The sequence below is a fragment of the Macrobrachium rosenbergii genome, chromosome 39 (assembly GCF_040412425.1).
Source record: "Macrobrachium rosenbergii isolate ZJJX-2024 chromosome 39, ASM4041242v1, whole genome shotgun sequence".
In the NCBI taxonomy this organism is placed as follows: Eukaryota; Metazoa; Arthropoda; class Malacostraca; order Decapoda; family Palaemonidae; genus Macrobrachium; species Macrobrachium rosenbergii.
This window is the reverse complement of record NC_089779.1, coordinates 16412333-16435320: the sequence shown is the minus strand read 5'-3', so window position 1 is coordinate 16435320 and position 22988 is coordinate 16412333. Positions and strand designations below refer to the sequence as shown.

The following is a 22988-nucleotide window of genomic DNA, read 5'->3' as shown; positions in this document are numbered from 1 at the left end:
CCCAGCATTAGTATCACTCAATAACGCTGAAGGAGAATCCGGCAAGTAGGAAGGTAGTGGCGCAATCATTTCGCACCATGAGTGGGGCTGAGGTAATAGTAGGGAGGGGTAGGAGTATGAGTAGTAGTAGTTGGTGGTATTTTGCCGAAGCCCTCGCCCAGGGAGGTAAGACAGTTCGCCCACTGGGTTCATTCTATCTCTTTACTCGTGCTTTTTTCGGAGAGATACTTAAAGAACTTAGGTCAGGGTAGGAAAGCGAGAAGACTCCTGTGTCAGGTAAAGAGAAGAGAGAGAGAGAGAGAGAGAGAGAGAGAGAGAGAGAGAGAGAGAGAGGTTAGGTTAGACCTTTGAGTGAAACAACCTGCTAATTTATATAGGAATTGCTCGATGTTGGAAGAAGAGGAAAGAGTAAAAGACCAGTAGATACATTGTTAGGTCATGCCCCCATGACTGGCAGTGAGAGATTTCAACAGGTTTGTCTTTACCATAGGTGTATATAGGAGAGTTGTGGGCGGTTTGGGGTAGATACCAGCACTCATATGTACACCTAGAACATTTCTAAAGGAGGAGGGAAAGTTCAAGAGTGAAAGAAATAAAGAAAGGCCTTATTAGTCGCGTTGAAAATAGACCGAATATTTGACATTTTTTCCATCCTCGTATTCCCGGCCCCTTTAATGTACCGTAATGTACTCTGCTAGTTTCTTTCATTCAACGTACAAAAGGGCCCCCATCACTTTCTACTGTACAATAGAGATAGGGAGAGAGAGAGCCGGGAGCGTACCTGTGCACTCTTGCTCACTCGCCCGTACTCGAGTGAGTGAATACTTTTGAATGGAAGACTGAAAGTAAATGAACAAACTCTTCCGTAAGCTGATTCCATCGTAATTGAACTCTACTTCGTGTTTTGTACTGATGCTGAATTATTTATGTCGTACTCAATAGATATTAATATGATTTTTTTTTAGAGGGGGGAGATGTTTCGAAAGAGCATTGTAGAATGATGTAAGACTTATTTTTAGTGTGAACTTTAATTACCTTTTGTATAAAAAAAATAATTACATGCCATGAAGTCAGCTGTAATCGATTGATATTTCTTGTGTGAAATGGATTCACAATAACTATTGAACTGGGGTTCTTTAAGACCTATTTGGAGAAGTATTTTGGGTTACGTAAAATGTTGGGTTACGTAAAACTATTCAGATTTGATGTATTAACAACCATGTTATTGCTCGTAATTAAGGCATAGCGGAAGTTGCTCCATATTAATAATAAAAATTAAAAATGAGTCGAAAGATGGTTGGTTTTTAAAGGGAGTGTTCTAATCACGTGTTTGCATTTGTTTTTTGTGGAAACGTGGTACCAGGCGATTGCGTCATAGTCTTCTGGGATTGCACTGGTATCGAAGACTGGTAAAAACCAAGTAGAGAACAAATAAGTTCTCTTCATCCGCAACTTCCGTTTGGCATTCGTATCTTTCTCTGATTTATTTTTTTAGTGAATGGAGAAAAACCATTCCGAATTTTCATGATAGGCGTCGCCTTAGTTCCCAAGGTTCTTTCAGCTGATATTTCCTTTTACAATAATCGTAATGATGTGTCGATTTTCATCATGAAAGGTAGAGACAAGGGACAGGCCACCATAGCACTTGCGAAAAATGTGCTGGAGACCGAACATGACCTCATAATTTCAGCACTCAAGCCCTTTCCCCACCCAAGCTAGGACCAGGAAGAACAAGGCATTGGCTGCTGCTGATAACTTCCCAAGTAGACTTAGACCTCTCCATAAAAATACTCCATTCTCAGCTGACAGGAACGGTAAGGTCATGCTTTGCCAGTGAAATCGATCAAGCCACGCCCGGGGCTTGAACTCGGGATTGCCACCCCGTGAAGTTCAGGCGAAACTGACTGAGCTTCCTGACAGGTCAGCACTGAGCTTTCTGTATTAAATTCTCAGAATGTAAATAAGGAGACGTATCTTGGCAGACAAAACCACCTGTATCTTAGGAGACAGAACGCTGTAAGATGGTTTTTCGGAAGATGTAAAAGCTTAAAGAAATGAGTCATCAATAAGGCGTGTCTTCTTAAGAAAATAGTTTTTAGTGTTGTGCTGTCAGAATATGACTAGTGAGCTGAGGTGCTTTTGGCTGGAAGTGAAGTCTTTATCTATAAATGAAAATGGTGGCCATTTCGGAAATATATTTTATAAGAGATTGTCAGAAATAGCCGGTATCTGTAAAAGGCAAGATTGGAACGAATCATACTCTTACAAGGAAACATAAATGGGAGAACTACTCTTTAAGAAAATTTGCTCTAGAAAATAGGTGTGACTTTGGGAAACAGAAAGTAGTTAATGTTTAATTTCCAGTGTGAAAGAAATGTAGAAGTTGTCCTTTAGAAGTAAAAAACAAAAATTATGGTGAACCGCAGAGAACAGTGATGTCTTCAGGAAACAAGTCAAGATCATTTACGTTTTCCTGATGTGGTGTACAAGAAGTTCATAGAAAAATAGTGAATAATTAATTAATTGTAAAAGTATGCTGACGTCATACAAATAAGGTCGTGGGCACCTTACGGCATGACCAGGACCTGTCATGCAAAGAAGGTCTTGGGGTACCTTAGGGCATGACCAGGGCCCACTCTGAGTGAGTCCTGCGCATGAAACGAAAACGAGATTTACGTTTTTCAAAGATTTTGAGTTTGACGAGTGATAGTGGAGGTTTATGACAGGACTTATGTTTACAAAGTGTAAAACGGGAATGGAAGCGTATTCCCGACTCCAACGAAACAAACAAAAAAAGGCTGACTCTTCTGGGGCCAATTGCATTGTATATGGAGAAACAAATCCACAGTTATGTATGGGTACAAATCTATTTAAAAGTAAATATATCCAGAGAGCTTTCGGTAATATGTTTAGATTTGTTTTTAAATATATTTGTGCCCATACATAACAGTATATTTGTTTCACCGTTTCAAGACTCATGCTACAATGATATTTTTTAATGCATTGTATTTGTCTGTATGGAAGACATTGTCGTCCAGATTATTGCCTGTTGTTGGGGGAGAAATCACTCAACTTTGCTTTCCCGGAAGTGTCGGCCGGATTGGATCAGAATGTTTTGAGTTTTGAGGACAGTTCTGGTAACAAACGAACGAACAAGGGTTATTGCCTCTGCTTGTCGAGTGGAACGTGTACGCTGACTTTTTGCGGATTGCGTTGGGTTTATGAGACTGTGTCGACGAAATATTGAGATTTCCTTTTATTTTTATCTCTTGAACACTTGTTTTTGTATGCGTTCCACTGGATGCAGAGCTCTCTCTCTCTCTCTCTCTCTCTCTCTCTCTCTCTCTCTCTCTCTCTCTCTCTCTCTCTCTCTCTCTCTCTCGAAGGAAACAGTAAACAAAAAAGTATTCCTCTTGCTTGCGCTTTCTTCTTGTTTATTATTTTCTATTTTTTTAATAACCATTTCGTCTTGATTTCTCTATTTTGTCTTTTATACTTGAGACATTGTACTTATATTGTACATATATGTATATCTTTTTGTCATATTTTGTCTTTTTTACCTGAGACATTGTACATCTACCATTGTATATCTTGTTGTCTGAGGAGTGGTTAAGCAAAAGTACTGATACTCTGTATGTTCTTGGTTACACATAATACTTTGCAAGCGTTTTGTATCAATAATAAGAACAGCAACCATTATAATTGAATAATAATTATTATTTTTATAATTATCGTTAGGTTCGGTTTAATCCCATTGTGCATCTGTTGAATTCAAGGACTGAATCGTGTACCTGGTAGTTAGTCGACTTTGATGGGTCACAATGTAGGTAGAGAAGGGGTTTTGGGGCTAGAAAACTCATCCCTAAAGAAGAACGGAGAAGTAGAGGGCTAATACCCACCGAAGCTATTTTCTGTCAGATGCTATAGACCACTTTGACGTGATACTTGTATTTTTCTTATTAAACCACGAAGGCCACTCAGTATGTTAATTTCACATTTCCCCCCTCATCATAAGTTAGAATGGTGTTGGTTGCCGTAAACAGCAGATGCCCTAACCTAACATGCGTGGGTTCGAATCCCACCCAGAAAAGCAGGAGTTTCTTCTTGCACTTCCTGTTCGGATTCAATGCTTACAGTTGTAAAAGTATCCGGCAAAAAAAGTGGGAAAATCTAAAAGTGAATAGGTCTTTGTTGTTCCACTCTTTCAGCCGATCTGTTGTATTATTAATTTATTTTTTTCTTTTTTGATAAGCGAGATCTCTTCTTTCTGTATTTCCCTTTACTTCCTCTTACGTCTTCCTAATGAACACTATAATTTATTCTTTGAAAGCTTGAATTTCAAGTCAACGGCCCCTGTGGTGGGCTTGTTCCGTATGAATAGGGTTCATCTTCTGAATAATAATAATAATAATAATAATAATAATAATAATAATAATAATAATAATAATAATAATAATAATAATATGAATTTCAAGCCAATGGCCTCAGTGGGCTTGTTCCGTATGAATAGGGTTCATCTTCTGAATAATAATAATAATAATAATAATAATAATAATAATAATAATAATAATAATAATAATATGAATTTCAAGCCAATGGCCTCAGTGGGCTTGTTCCGTATGAATAGGGTTCATCTTCTGAATAATAATAATAATAATAATAATAATAATAATAATAATAATAATAATATGAATTTCAAGCCAATGGCCTCAGTGGGCTTGTTCCGTATGAATAGGGTTCATCTTCTGAATAATAATAATAATAATAATAATAATAATAATAATAATAATAATAATAATAATAATATGAATTTCAAGCCAATGGCCTCAGTGGGCTTGTTCCATGAATAGGGTTCATCTTCTGAATAATAATAATAATAATAATAATAATAATAATAATAATAATAATAATAATAATAATAATAATAATAGTCTTTGGAAGCTTGAATTCCAAGTCAACGGCCCCTGTGGTGGGATTGTTCCATATGAATAGGGTTCATCTTCTGAATAATAATAATAATAATAATAATAATAATAATAATAATAATAATAATAATAATAATAATAATAATAATAGTCTTTGGAAGTGTGAATTCCAAGTCAACGGCCCTTGTGGTGGGCTTGTTCCATATGAATAGGGTTCATCTTCTGAATAATAATAATAATAATAATAATAATAATAATAATAATAATAATAATAATAATAAGTCTTTGGAAGCTTGAATTTCAAGTCAACGGCCCCTGGGGTGGGATTGTTCCATATGAGTAAGGTTCATCTTAATAATAATAATAAGAATAAGAGTAAAATTGTGATATCATTTAATTCTTAATTTCAAGCCGACGTGGTCCACAACCTTAATCTAAAATATTCTTTTAGATCGTGGCACCATTATCCTCCCGGAATTAGGTCGTATGTTTCGGCGATGGGGAAACTTGAGAGAACACCTGATTAGTTTTCTTATCAGGTCTGCTTTGTTATTCTGGAGACGTCTTTTGCCAGACGAGGTTTGGGAGAAGTGGAATCTAGCATAGGACCCGGCAGCTATCCCGGATGCTATTTACTGGTAATAGGAAATTATGACGTGAATAGCGGTTTATAAGATGAGGCTTAATTCTCATAGTTGCACACTAACACACACACACATATATGTGTATGTATGTTTCGTGCATGTTTGCACATATCAACACAAAGGCATTTCGCTTGACAAATCGTGGTTTTTATACCACATGGCGATTATATTTAACCTCATTCATAAATTAATTTCTTGATTTGAGGATGAAATCTCTTTGAACAGCCTTCTTGAAGAGGATGTCGAGCAATTGGAACTTCAGAAGTTCAAGCGAAGATGCAATGCATTGCTACCCTTATGCTATTGTCCTTGCATTTTAGTACACTTTTATCTATGTATTAATTTGTCGATTTATTTGTTCTTTTTAATAAGAGAGAGCTCGTCTTTTTGTATTTCCCTTTACCTCATCTTACTTCCTCCTAATGAACATCATAATATTCTTCGGAAGCTTGAATTTCTGGTCAGTGGCCCCAGTGGTGGGCTTGTTCCATATGAATAAGATTCATTTTCTGAATAATAATAATAATAATAATAATAATAATAATAATAATAGTATTAATAATAATAATAACAACAATAATAATATTAATAATAATAATCATCATCATCTTTGGAAGCTTGAATTTCAAGTCAGTGGCCCCTTGTGTAAGCTTGTATCATTTGAATAGGGTTAATCTTCTGAATAATAATAATAATAATAATAATAATAATAATAATAATAATAATAATAATAATAATATTCTTTGGAAGCTTCAATTTCAAGTCAATGGCCCCTGCGGTGGGCTTGTTCCATACGAATAGGTTTCATCTTCGGAATAATAATAATTGTAAGAAAACCTCTTCAACGTCAGCTACATCATACAAAGACTACTTTCCCCCGCAAACAGCTTCTGAGTTTTGTCAGCTGCGAAACCCAACAAGTACTGAAGGCTCGTGTTTTTAAATCCTCCAATAATCTCACTCGAGACTTCGTGGTATCACATTACGTACGTTCCACGGAGCTCTTGCGTAGAGAAGTACCATCAGTCATCTTGAAGTGTCCGTGGAATTGTGATTATACGGTAATTATTGCAATAGCGGTTTAATGTTTGCTTTACACCTCATACTTGGTTTATGTTTCTCATGCTTGTTTTATGTATATGTTGAGGGAGGGAGGGAGTTAAATTTGTTACGTTGTTTTGGATTTCACGCATTTTAGATGTTGGTTTAGATATGCGACGTGATTGCACTTGTGTTTGGTGCATATTAAATTTTTTTTTATCTGTCGTGATTTTAGAAACTTACAAAGAATAATTTCTCACAAAAGAACTTTTATTATGTTGATTCATCTTCAGTCTTTTATTATTATTATATTATTATTATTATTATTATTATTATTATTATTAATATTATTATTATTATTATTATTATTATTATTATTATTATTATTATTATTATTATTATTATTATTATTATTCAGAAGATGAAGCCTATTCATATGGAACAAGCCAACCATAGGGGCCATTGACTTGAAATTCAAGCTTCCAGTTATGGTGTTCGTTGGAAAGAAGTAACAGGAGATAATGGGAAATATAGAAAGAAGAGATCAATTATTAGAAAAACAGATAAATTAACAAATTAATAAATAAATAGACATAAATGTAAGTAAATTATTAAAATACAAGGAGAATTGTATTAGGGTAGCAATGCATTGCATCTTCGCTTGAACTTCAGAATGGAACCTTGGTAAGGTGGCAGGAACAGAATGCGAGTTTTTACTAAAAATCGGAAAATACAGAAGCTACGGTGTAAAAGAGTGATGTTTGTATGATTTCATTTTAAAGTATCTCTTACTGAAAGTAATGAGTAAGTAGGTCGATGTGTGAACTGACCTCTTCTCAGTTTTAACCTTCAGCAATGTATTTTGAAGCTTAAAAAAATTTCAGTCATTTTTCCTCCTCCTGTTCCTGTCTTTTCATCATACTAGTATATTTCTTCAGAACACAAAGCATAATTATTCCCACCGAACGCCTCTTTTCAAGTTTGTTTTCAAACTGGGGTTCCCTTAGAAAATCAAATCTGCCAAGTAACGTAGATGTAGGCATTTGATATCATTTCTTGTTGGGAGTTTGACACGAAAGTTTAAATACCAAGAAGCTCTTAGAGGTTGGTTCCGTCTTAGTTCTCCCTAGAATTATTTGCAATTTGAAACTGAGTTTGCATGTTGTTTGTTATGTAGCATTCTTATTTGTATTTTGGATGCATTGCTATCTTATTTTTCCATTTCGCTGCATGACTCCCCTCTGGAGAGAATTAATAAATTCCCTGGATATTGAAGGAACGCAGAGTAAACTAAGAAGAGAGAGAGAGAGAGAGAGAGAGAGAGAGAGAGAGAGAAGGAAGTCATCACACTTGAAGAGACGCCATCGTACTCCATCCTGGGAAGTCGCCGTGCTTCCGCGCTGTGTTGCAACGGCTCCCGAATAGCCTCCAGTTTGTACTTAAATTGAAATGGGACAGGGACGAGCTTCCCTTATCTCTCGATTCCACGGGGACGGCGGGGGCGGGCCCAGGGGTCCAGGGGGTCCAGGGGCTCTCAGGGGAGGGCTGCTGCTGCTGCTGTCCTCGCCAGGGGCGTCTATGGGAATCCATCGAGGGCGGCGGCGATCCATCTCCCCTGGCGGGCTGCTGGCGGAAGGACCCTCGGAAGTCCCATGGAGGAACATACCAAGGAAAGATAGATCCTCCTCCTCCTCCTCCTCTCCTTCCTTTCTCCAGCTCTCTCTCTCTCGCTCTCTCTCTCTCTCTCTCCCTCTCTCAATAGATCCCTTAGCCCACTCCCCCTCCTCCTGTAGTGGTGATGACGGGTGGGGTGGCGGAAGGAGGGAACGGGTCAGGTGATAGGCCCTTCATGCATGTCCTAGGATCCCTCCCCTCCCCTCCCTTTCCCCCTTCACCCATTGTCCCAAACCCCCTCAACTTGTATGTGGTGAACAGTATCTATCACCCAACCCCTCCCCCTCCCCCTCCTACTCCTGCTGATCCCTGTCGTCTCCATGTCCCCTCTTGCCTTATTCCCCCTCCCCTCCCCTTGTAAAGAGGACGCTCCTATTGGCACAGGATGTAGTTTGGACTCTTCTCTTGTCGAGAGAACATTGCTACTTCGTGTCCAGGGACGCCAGAGCTCAGGACCCCTTTTGGCTTTTGTGATGGTTTTCATGATGGCTCTAGTTCCTCTGAGGATGGTTTTTTGATCAGTCGGTTTTGATGCTCGCTGGTTTTGACCTGAACCCTTTTTTTTATTTTTTATTTTTATTTTTTTTATTTTTGGTAGTTCTAGTCGAATTCAATCGGACGGTTTTGATATTCGCTCAACCTTTGCTTTCTCTTTTTTTTTTTTTTTTTTTTTGTTAATTCTAGTCATATTCAGTCAGTCGCTTTTGATATTCGCTGGTTTTGACCTGAACCCTTGCTTTCTTTTTTGTATTTATTTATTTACTTTTAACTCTAGTCATATTCAATCGGAAGGTTTTGATATTCGCTGAACCCTTGCTTTCTCTTCTTTTTTTTTTTTTTTTTTTAATTCTAGGCATATTGAATCAATATCTTTTGATATTCGCTGTTTTTGACCTGAGCCGTTGCTTTCTTTTTTTATTTATTTATTTTTAATTCTGGTCATATTCAGTCGACGGTTTTGATATTCGCTGAGCCCTTGCTTTCTCTTTTTTTTTATTTACTTTTTGTTAATTCTAGTCATATTCAGTCAGTCGCTTTTGATATTCGCCGGTTTTGACCTGAACTTTTGCCTTTTTTTATTTTTATTCTTTGTTAATTCCTTTTTCCTTTTTCTTTTTAGTTATGTTTACTGAAGCTTTAATCAATCACTATATTTTGACGACCATTGTGGCCACGTTCACCATGGTTGATCTTTTAAATTTTTAGATAGTTTATATTTTTATTTGACAGGGCTCTCACTCACTTCTTCTTGTGGCTTCTAATTTTGATGGTCATTCAGATTTTTTTTTCATCATAGGTTTCATCATTAGCCTGTATGATGATCATTGTGAATGTACTGATATTAATTTCATGATAACTGTGACTTTCTATAGTGGTTTTCATTATGAGACTGCTTTTAAGTAATTCGTGAAATTCTACGAGTCTTGTACATATGAACTTAAACATTTTTAGTTTTCGGTAATAGAAAACCATTGTGCCGGCTTTGTCTGTCCGTCCGCATTTTATTCTGTCCGCACTTTTCTGTCCGCGCTTTTTTCTCTCCGCACTTTTTCTGTCCGCCCTCTGATCTTAAAACTACTGAGGCTAGAGGGCTGCAAATTGGTATGTTGGTCATCCACCCTCCAATCATCAAACGTAGCAAATTGCGGCCGTCTGCCCTCAGTAATTTTTATTTTATTTATAAGGTTAAAGTTAGCCATAATCGTGCCTCCGGCAACTATAAAGGATAGGCCACCAACGGGTTGTGGTTAAAGTTTCATGGACCGGGGCTCATACAGCATTATACCGAGACCACCGAAAGATAGGTCTATTTCCGGTGGCCTTGCTTATACGTTATAGTAGCTGTATAGAAAACTCGATTGCGCCGAAGAAACTTCGGCGCATTTTTTACTTGTTTATGCTGGATTTTTGTTAGTAATCACACTTCTCAGTAAATCGTAGAACACTTTAAACCGTTTATGTCTTCGATTTATTTTATTTTCTGAAATTTTTTTTGTTATTTGAAGAAAACGACGAACTACTTGAGTTAATTATGTTTTGGCAATTTTATCTCTTATTTTAAATTTTGTAATTTACTTTCATTGTCAAGTTTTTATTTTTTTTACAGTCTATTTACTCTATCTTTTAAGAAAGCACATGTAATGCTGAAAGGGAGTAATTCCGTTCTTAAGGTGAAACCAAATTTCCTTTTGGAAGAGAAGGTTAAATCATGTAGAAGATCCGAGTTACACTTGGCTGCATATAAATGCATTATTATTAGATATAGAAAACTCTCTCTCTCTCTCTCTCTCTCTCTCTCTCTCTCTCTCTCTCTCTCTCTCTCTCTCTCTCTCTCTAGCTTTATATAAATGCCTTATTAGATCAAAACTCTCTCTCTCTCTCTCTCTCTCTCTCTCTCTCTCTCTCTCTCTCTCTCTCTCTCTCTCAAGCTGTATATAAATGCATTATTTGATGTAGAAAACCCTCTCTCTCTCTCTCTCTCTCTCTCTCTCTCTCTCTCTCTCTCTCTCTCTCTCTCTCTCGTATAAAGTAAGTGTCGGTGCCCCCAAGTACTTCCTCTTGTTAGCGTTGTAAGCGAGGTCGTATAAGCGTGCGTACATCCTATGTGATAATCTGACCGTGTTCCTCAAGAGCTCATTTAATTGCACCTTAGACAAGCATCGAAATTATTATCATTAATAATCTCAATTTCGATTATTCGATTATTTACTGCCGTCGTTTACCGATATGTATGTATGTATGTATATATATATATATATATATATATATATATATATATATATATATATATATATATATATATATATATATATATATATATATATATATATATATATATATATATATATATATATATAATATATGATATTATCACTTTTGTACGTGATTCATTTATCACACACCACAGGTGAAAAATAAGAAACCCCGTTTCTTATTTTTCACCTACAGACGAAATGATTGATTTAATAAATGATATTAGAAACAGCATTGATGAAACAAATCCACAGTTACGTATCGGTACAAATATATTCGTAAATCTGACCAGAAAGCTTTCGGGAATCATTTCGATTCCCATTTTCATTCAGACTGAAAATGGGAATCGAGCAGATTCCCGAAAGCTCTCAGTCCAGATCTATTTTTGAATATATTTCCACTACTACATAACTGAATTTGTTTCGCCACTGCTGTTGCTAACATCATCTATCAAATCAATCCTTGCCCCTGGGGGGCCACTGGGTAAATGTTTGAGCTCCAGGGGAGGGAGAGGAATTTCTTGGGCTCATCCAGGATTCCTTCTGCGACACAAAGGACCCCCACCCCCCATTCCAATCATCGCCGCGACCTTACGAACGGAATCTCCTATTAAGAGGATTCCCGTTTAGCCCGTAAAGGATTATATTTATGCCCTGGAAGGAAATGAGGATATTAGGCTGTGCGCATGCGCGCGAGCGCTCGTCCGGGAAAGTAGGTATCAGCTGAGGTGTTCTGTGCGTAGAGAGGTAGTTAGTATAATAATAATAATATTATTATTATTATTATTATTATTATTATTATTATTATTATTATTATTGGTGAAGAAATCTACAAAGGTGTAATTGTAAATATATATTAAAAATATGTACAAAGCTCTTTATATATTTTCAATATATATTTACAATTACTCCATTGTGGATTTCTTCATCGTCTTAGTGACTCGTGGGATTGTGAGATGATTATTATTATTATTATTATTATTATTATTATTATTATTATTATTATTGGAAAAGTACGACTTTACAAATGAGGAAGTCAGAGAGACTGATTATGTGGACTAATTTCCATAGCGGAATGCCCACCTATCAAATAAAAAAAATGAAATTAAAATAAAAAAAAAAGTTTTATGAATTACTGACAAAGTTGCTGGTCGACGCACTGTTGCGTTGTACGTAGTAGGATCAGAAAGCAATTTCCACGTAATTGGCTGCACCCGATTGACGTCACGCCTCGTGATTAGCATGATTGCTCTTAAATGGCTTTCTGGGTGGATCTGTGACGTCACGCTAATGCGTGTGACGTCATAGCTTCCCCCATGGCAGACGTCTGTGCGCTTTGTTTATTTTCCGCTGATGTGATTAGTCAGATTACGGGATGAATTAGCACGAATTCGTCTTGATTGTTATGAATACAATTATATTATGCTTTAATTGATCTCGGAATGACTTCATTGGTATTGACGCAATTGGGTTACTGGTCACGTGATGGAAGTGCGTATGGCTTCTTGTAATGGTGCAGTGGCGTAATTAGAAATGATGGTTTAGAGGATGACGATGATGATGATGATGATAATAATAGGTGTATTATCCTAATTGCTGTGTATACCAAAAGCGGATTTATTGATTCAATGAAAATTTGAGCAGTTGCTGAAGTAGTTGTAGTAGAATATGCGTATACGCATTCCCATAGTGTATAGGCTATACACATTATATGTGTGTATGTATTTATGTATTATCTCTATATACTGAAAATATACTAACTTATATTTTGATTGTACGTCATGTTAAAAAGACCGAAGCTTAGAACATCACTTCGTGTTTCAGCCCCCAACCAAATTTGTTAGGTAGGCTTTTTAATTTACGTGAGTCCAAACCATTAATCTTAGGGCATCTGAATCTTCCAGACAATAATTAGTAGTCTGATTATAAAAAAAAATAATAATATCTTAGAGGCAGAGGATAAAGAAAGCGAGAGCGCGCTGGTCCTGTTTGTTTTCATTGTCATTCAGTCTAGATTAAACAGACCGTATGCCAGCAGCACGGGCTCTTGCTGTGAAAGGGCTTCGTTTGAAAAGTGTTATACTTTCTCTTTCCTTTTCTCCATTCCTACATGTTTTACGATATTTGCATCAAATGAGATTTTGTTTATTATGTAAGCTCGGTGTCTTATGGAAAGGTGTAATTAATTTTGAAGGAGCCAGCGAAGTGATAGTAAAGATACTGTTCCTTTGATACCAGATAACTCAAAATAGATTCATTTTGAGGTGTGGAAAGAGCTGGCTCTCTGGGATTTACTTGGCTATCATACGGTTGGATGCGTACGTACCTGAGTTTGTTTTATCCATTATCTGGTATATTGAAAATTATATAAGGTTATATGAGTGTATTATGTTCTTGTGATAAAATATCACCTTTGAGATTGGCCAATAAGTAGTTAAGATATGAATAAAGGTCAAGTAACTATAATATTAACGTTAATCAGGGACCTGTTCTGTGATTATTTTATGTATGTTTTTATTGTGATTTTTTATTTTTGTAAACTGAAGGGGATTTAACTTCTAGCTTTGTATTTTGCTGTGTTTTTTCTCTTGGGACAGTTTAATGTCAGTGACGGTAATTGGCGTTAAATTTTCTGTGAAATTATCACTTCAGAGAGAGAGAGAGAGAGAGAGAGAGAGAGAGAGAGAGAGAGAGAGAGAGAGAGAATAATCTATCTTAACGTTCGGTAGATATATATATGTGTGTGTGTGTTTTGTATGTATATATACATATATATATATATATATATATATATATATATATATATATAGAGAGAGAGAGAGAGAGAGAGAGAGAGAGAGAGAGAGAGAGAGAGAGAGAGAGAGAGAGAGAGAGAGAGCGATCCTAACGTTCGAATTCATTTCGAAAAGGGAATAATCCTGCAATCGAACTACACCAGAAGCTAATTTAATCCGCACAAAAAAGCGATTCCTGCCCAAATCAAGTGGGCCTTCGTTTCCAGCAGTTATTTGCTAAGAAGATTGGAGTTGGGGGTCCCCTTGGGGTGGGGGGGTGTTAGAGTAGGTGGAGAGGGTTGATCCTAATGTCAGTTGGAAGAGGAGGATAAGGATAATAGGATGGAAGGTGTTAGCAAGGGTAGGATTGGAGATCAAGTGATTTTAGCATTTAGAGACCCCGTAATGCCGTCAGTGCACCTCATGCGGTGCACTGTAGGCATTACTTTAGGTTCTTTGCAGCGTTCCCTCGGCCCCTAGCTGCAACCTCTTCCATTCCTTTAGCTGTACCTTCGTTCATATTCTCTTTCTTCCATCTTACTATCCACCCCCTCCTAACAATTTTTTAATAGTGCAACTGCCAGGTTTTTTTTACACCTGTAGCACCTTTCAAACCTTTCTACTGTCAATTTCCGTTTCAGCGCCGAATGACCTCATAGGTCCCAGCGCTTGGCCTCTGGCCTTGATTCTATATTCTATTCTATTCTTAGCATTTAGCGAAGCGCTTAATATGGGGGGAATAAAAGTTGGGTGACGAATGTGGCATCTCCCCAATTTCCCCAGGTGAACTGACAACCAAGTGCTCAAATAATGAAAAGTAGTATACATAAGGTGAGGGAAGGTTGCATCCATAATGCGCTCTGGACCTAAGGGATGAAGCTGCGAGCTTCACAGTGATATGTATAATTGGAAGGACCATAGCGAACTTCTTATCAAGTAAAGGAGATTAGGTTGTCGCACCTGCTCGCCTATATCAGTTTGGCAATCGACTACAGTATGCCTTGTGCTGTGTGTTATATGTGTTGTCAAAGGTTCTGTGCACTGTTCCTTTAATGGTCTGGTTAGGTTACTTTTTAGTGGTAATTAATGAAATGTTTGAAAAAATTATGAATTTCGCTTGAATATAAGGCGGAAAAAAAATTCAGTAAGGATGAAAAACTGCAAAATATATTTCACCTCCTGGTACGGCGAAAGAATCTGGGCGATGCGTATCAACAAAAAAAAGAAAAGAAAATTCATTGCATTACCAAAAAGAAAAAAAAATATGCGAGAAAACTGGATACGGATTCCGCCGTGGATTCCCATTGGCATTTGTCAAGTGCCAATCGAGGAGCCTCATCATTGTGTTGAGAGAGAGAGAGAGAGAGAGAGACTAATGATTCTCCAGAATGTTCTTTTTTCCCCTCACTGATAGCATTGGAGAGAGAGAGAGAGAGAAGTAATAATGATTCTCCAGAATGTGGTTCTTTTTTTCCCCTCACTGTTAGCATTGGAGAGAGAGAGAGAAAGAGAAGTAATAATGATTCTCCAAAATGTGGTTCTTTATTCCTCACTGATTATGATAGCATTGGAGAGACAGAGAATAATGATTTTCCAGAATGTTTTTTTTTTCTCTCACTGATTATGATAGCATTGGCGAGAGAGAGAGAGAGAATAATGATTCTCCAAAATGTGGTCCTTCTTCAGCCGAGGAGAGAAGTGGGAGAATTCAAATCAGCCAACGAAGGGGAAGGAGAGAGGTGGCTGAGAGTAAAAATGAAGCAAAAATGAAAACTGAATGGGGCACTTTGGGAGGAAAAGGAATGAGTTCGGAAGGAAAGGGTTCTCCGCAGAGAGAGAGAGAGAGAAACGGAAAATGAAAGTAAACGAAATGAAAAATGTAAATAATGAAATGAAATGTCGGAGGTAATTGGCAGATGAAATCTCAGTTTTGGGGGATAAGAGTTTTGTTTAAACCAAAAACTTTTTTTTTTTTTTTTTTTTTTTTTTTTAAGGATTGAATGAATAGATGTCGGAGAAATAAAATCCAGTCGGGTTTTGAAAGGATTGCACGTTGTGGACTAAAGGGATAGACTTTATTAGTAATTGTTTTCGTCGATTTCTGTTTATTTCTTTTTTTTATTCCAAATGAAGTTCTTTAGATCGCGTTTTTTCAGAGATTGACGGCGTTTAGATAAATAAAAATTACTGGTTTAAGTTCGGGTCGCGTAGGTGGTTTGAGCAAGTGGTGGGCACTGTTTAGAAAACGCCCAGGGCAAAATATGACAGGAACGCATTTTACGTCTGATCTCTCTCTTTCTCTCTCTGTCTCTCTCTCTCTCGCTCTCATATGATGAACATTTTGATCCCTCCCCGTGATATATTGATCGGTTTTTTGCTTCTTTGCGTGTGTTTGAGAGAGAGAGAGAGAGAGAGAGAGAGAGAGAGAGAGAGAGAGAGAGAGAGAGAGAGAGAGCCATCCATATATACCAGTCGGATGTTTTCTCAGCCCCAAACCTATTCATATATTCCAGTCGGATATTTTCTCAGCCCCGAAAATATGCATATGTAAAGAGTTTATTTCTTCATAATGTTGCTTCTCGAAAGTAAAAAAAAAAAAAGTTTCGGTGAAAGAAAAAAAATCGACCGTTATTATATTCACCAAGCTTTTGTTTTTGGTTCTGCAGTTTAGTTTTATTGTTTTTTTTTTTAAGTTTATTTCCACTTTTTTTTGGGAATCAGTAATATTATAGAAAGTTTTTTATATGGGCATCGAATATGAATGGATAAGATTATCCCCTTCAGATGATGAGCTTAACATTGACGTCGAACAATTGGAACTTCTTCAGAAGTTCAAGCGAAGATGCAATGCATTACTACCCTAATGCTATTCTCCTTGCATTTTAATACATTTTTATCTATTCATTAATTTATTAATTTTTTTTTTTTTTGTTTTTTAATAAGTGGTATCTCTTCTTTCTGTATTTCCCTTTACCTTCTCTTACTTCTTCCTAATAAACACCATATTCTTTGGAGGCTTGAATTTCAAGTCAGTGGCCCCTGTGATGGACTTGTTCCATATGAATACGGTTCATCTTCTGAATAATAATAATAATAATAATAATAATAATAATAATAATAATAATAATAATAATAATAATAATAATAATAATAATAATACCACGTTTACTGTCGAATTATTCCGATACAAGAAAATAAATCAGAATTATTGCTGTGAAAGAAAGTGTATAATGACTGCTGGAACACGCTTTTAACAGCATCCGTGCATCCTATAGCATTGTTGCCATTGCTCAAGATTTTGGGGTTTAGTTCGGGAATTTGGGGCACGGTACTGCCTCACTGTCGGTGGGGGACCTGCGACATAATGCCCGTCTATGTGAAGACGCATGTGATAGGTTAGGCAAATGTAGTGCTGGATCACATTGTAAACTCTCTCTCTGCAAATTATTATGTTCACCATCCACCCTCCAATCATCAAACATACCAAATTACAGCTCTCTAGCCTCCTCAGTAGTTTTTATTTGATTTAAGATTAAAGTCAGCCACAGTCGTGCTTCGGGAAACGATATAGGATATGGCACCAACGGGCCGTGGTTAAAGTTTTGTGGGCCGCGGCTTATACAGCGTTATACCGAGACCACGAAAAGATAGATCTATTTTCGGTGGCCTCGATGATACGCTGTAGCGGTTGTACAGAAAACTCGATTGCGCCGAAGAAACTTCTGGGGAATTTTTTACTTGTTTATTTTATTTCTTCGTTCTTTCGGTATAGTTTAAAATGTAATCAATAAAAGTGCAGGATTTTATCTGACCTTAGTTTATAATTGCCGTTTTGACATTCAGTCTTCGTAACACAAAATTCTTAGGTCTCCGTGGATTCGTCAGTTGAAGTTACGTGTTCATAGTAGCAGTTGGCGCTCGTATTTCACAGCGTAGTTTTTCATTCATTTCAGCTAAATTCGTGAAGCGTAAATGGAATGTGCTTTTAATTGGAAAAAGGGAAAATTCGAAAGTCTTGCTGCCATAATCTCTGCATGAATTGTAACATTGTGAAAATCCTCATGTCTTCTTTTTGATGTGAACAAATCAGAAAGCAGAACGATAAGCAGACTCTGGTATATATATATATATATATATATATATATACATATATATATATATATATATATATATATATATATATATATATATATATATATATATATATATATATAACTTATTTTATATTTCTTCAGTCTGCTAAGGAAAGGACGATGAGTCGAAAGGCCTTGCAGCACTCCGTTGTTTCTCTTTCCTCAGTGGATTCTGTCTTTATATATATATATATATATATATATATATATATATATATTATATATATATATATATATATATATATATATGTATGTATATATATATATATTATATATATATATATATATATATATATATATATATATATATATATATAAGCATTAAGCTACAAATGTCCTTTAATATCGAATTCGCTCTGCCTTGGAAATAATATATTTTCATTTATGTTATCCGAAGGAGAATTTTTTAGTTGATAATAATTTCGTCGTCTCGTGGGCTCGAACCACAGGAGACAAGAACTCAGGACTACAGTGACGCCTTAAACCACACAGCCTTCAAGGGATATATGTGTATATGTGTATATGTGTGTGTGTGTATATTTATATATTGTGTGTTTATTGTATGTGCCAAACCCTTAAGGTTCAGTTTAGAATGCAGGCAAGAGCAAAGGCAGTTATCATAAAAATGTAATTTCCTTTAGGGCGCAAGTGTGTATAAATGACAATATTATATATATATATATATATATATATATATATATATATATATATATATATATATATGTGTGTGTGTGTGTGTGTGTGTGTGTTGTGTGTGTGTGTGTGTGTTGAGTAATAAACTATATTTGCTCGAATTTATATGTATGACCAAGCCACTAGTAGTTCTTATTGATCCGTGCAAAGGGGCACGTGTATAAATGTCGCAATTTTTTGCATCTCGCAAAAATCTTCAGAGAAAAATAATACTACACTTAAAATCCATTACATGTTGGGTACACTGGCAGGTTTTTCGCAAAAAAAAAAAACTGCATGCTTTAAAATTTTTATACAATGGGCTCAGTTTTTTGTGTGGCATGACTACAATTTGCATTGTTTCGCTTCTTTGAAAATGGAACCACATTTTGGAGAATTATTATTCTCTCTCTCTCTCTCTCTCTCTCTCTCTCTCTCTCTCTCTCTCTCTCTCTCTCTCTCAATGCTATCATAATCAGTGAGGAAAACAAGAACCACAATTTGGACTCTCTCTCTCTCTCTCTCTCTCTCTCTCTCTCTCTCTCTCTCTCTCTCTCTCTCTCTCTCTCTCTCTCTCTCTCCAGTGCTATCATAATCAGTGAGGAAAACAAGAACCACATTTTGGAGACACTGTTCTCTCTCTCTCTCTCTCTCTCTCTCTCTCTCTCTCTCTCTCTCTCTCTCTCTCTCTTATTTCACAGCGCACATGATGGCGTGGTTAGCTCATAAACTGAATGGCCAGCGTATGATCCCGAACCGATCATGTATATGTGTCTTTGTTTATAAGTATATATATATATATATATATATATATAGAGAGAGAGAGAGAGAGAGAGAGAGAGAGAGAGAGAGAGAGAGAGAGAGAGAGAGATTCGTATGCAATTTAGAGAAGTCACCATTTGGCGTATGAAATCATTGGATGTAAATATGTAAATATTTTTCTACTACTTATCATCGACTTGCAGGCAGCTGCGCCCCAAAATGTCGTTCACCTCTCAGTCCTTAAAATACAGTAAAACATGTCATAAACACGTTGACAACGTATCGCATACATATCACAGTCAGGTTGAAAACAAGTCAGCGACTTCGTGGAAAACGAATCTTTGGAAAACGATGGAGAATTGTGTCAAGCATTGCTTAGGAGCAACGGTAAATTGTTGACTTGTATTCAACACGTTTGTGAGGTGTGTGTTATAAGTTTCCGACGTGTATATGACGTGTTTTTGCTGCTGTGTGGACCCAGCCGGACACCTTGTGGGAATTGTTAATATTACTACCTGTTGTTACAAGCTTTGAAAGCGTGTGTTTGCTTAGATAGACAAAAAGATGTGGAATAGAAACTAATTTACAAGAGAAATAGTCGCTGTTGTAATGACAGGATTCTTTCCTATTGTTTTATGTAATAATTACTGATGATATATTCTGGATCATCCTAAGACAACAGCTGCCAACCTTGACATTCAGGAAGTCTTGAGAATGACACAAAGGTGGGATTGCAGTTCAGCATAATGGCCCACTTGTTTCACCATCTGTGTTAGAGCGATGGCTTATAGCGTTCGTCTCGAAGAAGGGATTTAGTGAACTTAATTACGGGGTAGAACAGTTGCCAAGTAGAAGAAGATCCTATAAGATGTCCTTGCAATTAAACTTCACTCCTTTCCACCTCATTTTCTCAGATCGACATGAAGAGAAATGACATTAAGAAAGCTAAATTTACGGAAGAGATGGATGGCATTATTCAAATCCTTGATATATTACAATCAGCAACTTTAAAAACTGACAGAATTATTACGTATCTGCAAAAATAGATGATGAATTTTACAAGTAAGAATCAACTATAGCTGACAGTAAACGTCAATGCTGTTTGTATATATGGGGAAAAATTTTTCAAGTGTGTTTATTACACACGGAATCGGACTGTCTCTTGATCGGTAGGTTGCCTGGTTACGATAATAAAACATTTCGGCTCGTTGGCCGTGGCTAAAGTAAACTTGAAAACGAACATTCCTGTAGTAACGATGGTTTGGACTGGTTTGAGGCAAGTTTAATCGAAAATTAGTTTATAAATTCATAATAATTTTAGAAAATTAGTTTATAATTCATAATCATATTAGAAAATTACCTAATATTCATAATCATTTTAAAAAATTACTTAATATTCGTAATCATTTTGGAAAATTACTTAATAATTCATACTCATTTTAGAAAACTAGTTCTTAATTCTTAATCGTTTAGAAAACTAGTTCTTAATTCATAATAATTTTTGAAAATTACTTAATAATTCCTAATCGTTGAGAAAACTAGTTCTTAATTCACAATCATTTTAGAAAACTAGTTCTTAATTCATAATCACTTAGAAAACTAGTTCTTAATTCAAATCATATTAGAAAACAAGTTCTTAATTCCTAATCATATTAGAAAATTAGTTCTTAATTCAAAATCATTGTAGAAAACTAGTTTTAATTCATAATCATTGTAGAAAACTAATTAGAAAACTAGTTCTTAATTCATAATCATTTTAGAAAACTAGTTTTAATTCATAATCATTGTAGAAAACTAATTAGAAAACTAGTTCTTAATTCATAATCACTTAGAAAACTAGTTCTTAATTCAAATCATATTAGAAAACTAGTTCTTAATTCCTAATCATATTAGAAAATTAGTTCTTAATTCAAAATCATTGTAGAAAACTAGTTTTAATTCATAATCATTGTAGAAAACTAATTAGAAAACTAGTTCTTAATTCATAATCATTGTAGAAAACTAATTAGAAAACTAGTTCTTAATTCATAATCATTTTAGAAAACTAATTAGAACACTAGTTTTTAATTCATAATCATTTTAGAAAACTAGTTTTAATTCATAATCATTTTAGAAAACTAATTATTAAAACTAGTTCTTAATTCATAATCGTTTTAGAAAACTAATTGTAAAACTAGTTCTTAATTCATAATCGATTTAGAAAACTAATTAGAAAACTAGTTCTTAATTCATAATCATTTTAGAAAACTAATTAGAAAACTAGTTTTTAATTCATAATCATTTTAGAAAACTAGTTTTAATTCATAATCATTTTAGAAAACTAATTATTAAAACTAGTTCTTAATTCATAATCGTTTTAGAAAACTAATTGTAAAACTAGTTCTTAATTCGTAATCGATTTAGAAAACTAATTAGAAAACTAGTTCTTAATTCATAATCATTGTAGAAATGAGTTTTTAATCCTTTCCATTTTGTATCTCTTTTAATACCCCAAATATTTTCTCTCCCCTTCCAGGTAAGTTTGGATGCAGCGAAAGGTCACAGGTGTTGCAGTGAACATCTGGCGCATACATAGTTAACACAGTAAGACAAATATGAAGCATGTTTCACGTATAAAAAGTTTAGTAAAAACACATTGTGCGTCCCGGGTGTGTGCATCGTCCGAGTATCAAGCGATTAGTACTCCTCGTTTTTGTAAGATTAGGAAAGATGTGGTATTAGTTTTATGTTGATCACGGAAATGGTTATAGTTAATGATTGTGAATCGTTACGCCTCTCAGCGTTGCGGGGATGAGTTGAGTGTTTGTTGAAATAACGAAAATGCGTTTTAATGTAAAATGACAGTGAGAAAGAATGTGGTATCAATATTACAATCAAGGAATACTCGCTATATACCTTCATATGCTTATTCACTCTTGCAAGGGCTTGGCTCGACAAAACTTCACTATGAAAAGTTGAAGCCTTTTCAACATATGAAACACTGGTAAAATAGTGTACCTCTAATGCAAAAGAGGCACATGTTGCAAAGGTATTGTCATCTTCATTGTGAAGTTCTGTCGAGCAAAGTTCTTGCAAGTGTGTACAATCATACGAAGATCTATAACGAAGTATTCTTTGATTGTAGAATAGATTCGTAATACTGAAACCACATTAAAAATAATGGTCAGCAACTTATGACTTGTGATTTTAAGTGAGGTCTGCTTTTCACGAGCGCTGCGATTGAGGCGGGTATTCCGTGTCACTTTGATGATTGGGGAAAGTGTAACATTTGTGACACAGTATCTTGAATTATTACTTTCGGTTTTGCTTTTAATGTCGACTTGCTAAGACGATGTTATTATTGTTTGAAATATGAATTTATAACATGTTATTCCAGTCTCCTGAAAGCCTCAGGGGTATTGTCAAGTGATATGTTCGTTGAGTGCGTCTGTAAGGTTAGGAAAGAGATTGCGATTAGTTCTGTTTTAGTCACGGAAATATTAGTTCATCATAGTGAATCATTACGCCTCTCAGCGTTGTGGGGATGACTTGCGCTTACGCTGAAATAGCAAAAACGTATCTTAATGTAAAATGACAGTCAGAAGGAAAGGATACAGTCTGATTTTCTTAG

General features: G+C 35.7%; 1 protein-coding gene across 15 annotated transcripts in view; it reads left to right on the top strand.

The window, feature by feature from the left end:
- The window catches only part of LOC136825784 (excitatory amino acid transporter 3-like), a 525422-nt gene that overhangs the window by 402936 nt on the left and 99498 nt on the right, over window positions 1-22988 (top strand). For 2 of the 15 annotated variants that reach the window (XM_067082678.1, XM_067082668.1), the window contains exon 3: window positions 21894-21961. The exons of 12 other annotated variants lie outside the window; for them this stretch is intronic. The gene's annotated coding sequence lies outside the window, so the exon portion shown is untranslated. Of the gene's footprint in view, window positions 1-21893; window positions 21962-22001; window positions 22073-22988 lie in introns of those variants that run through there. One more of the 15 variants, XM_067082673.1, reaches the window with a different exon arrangement.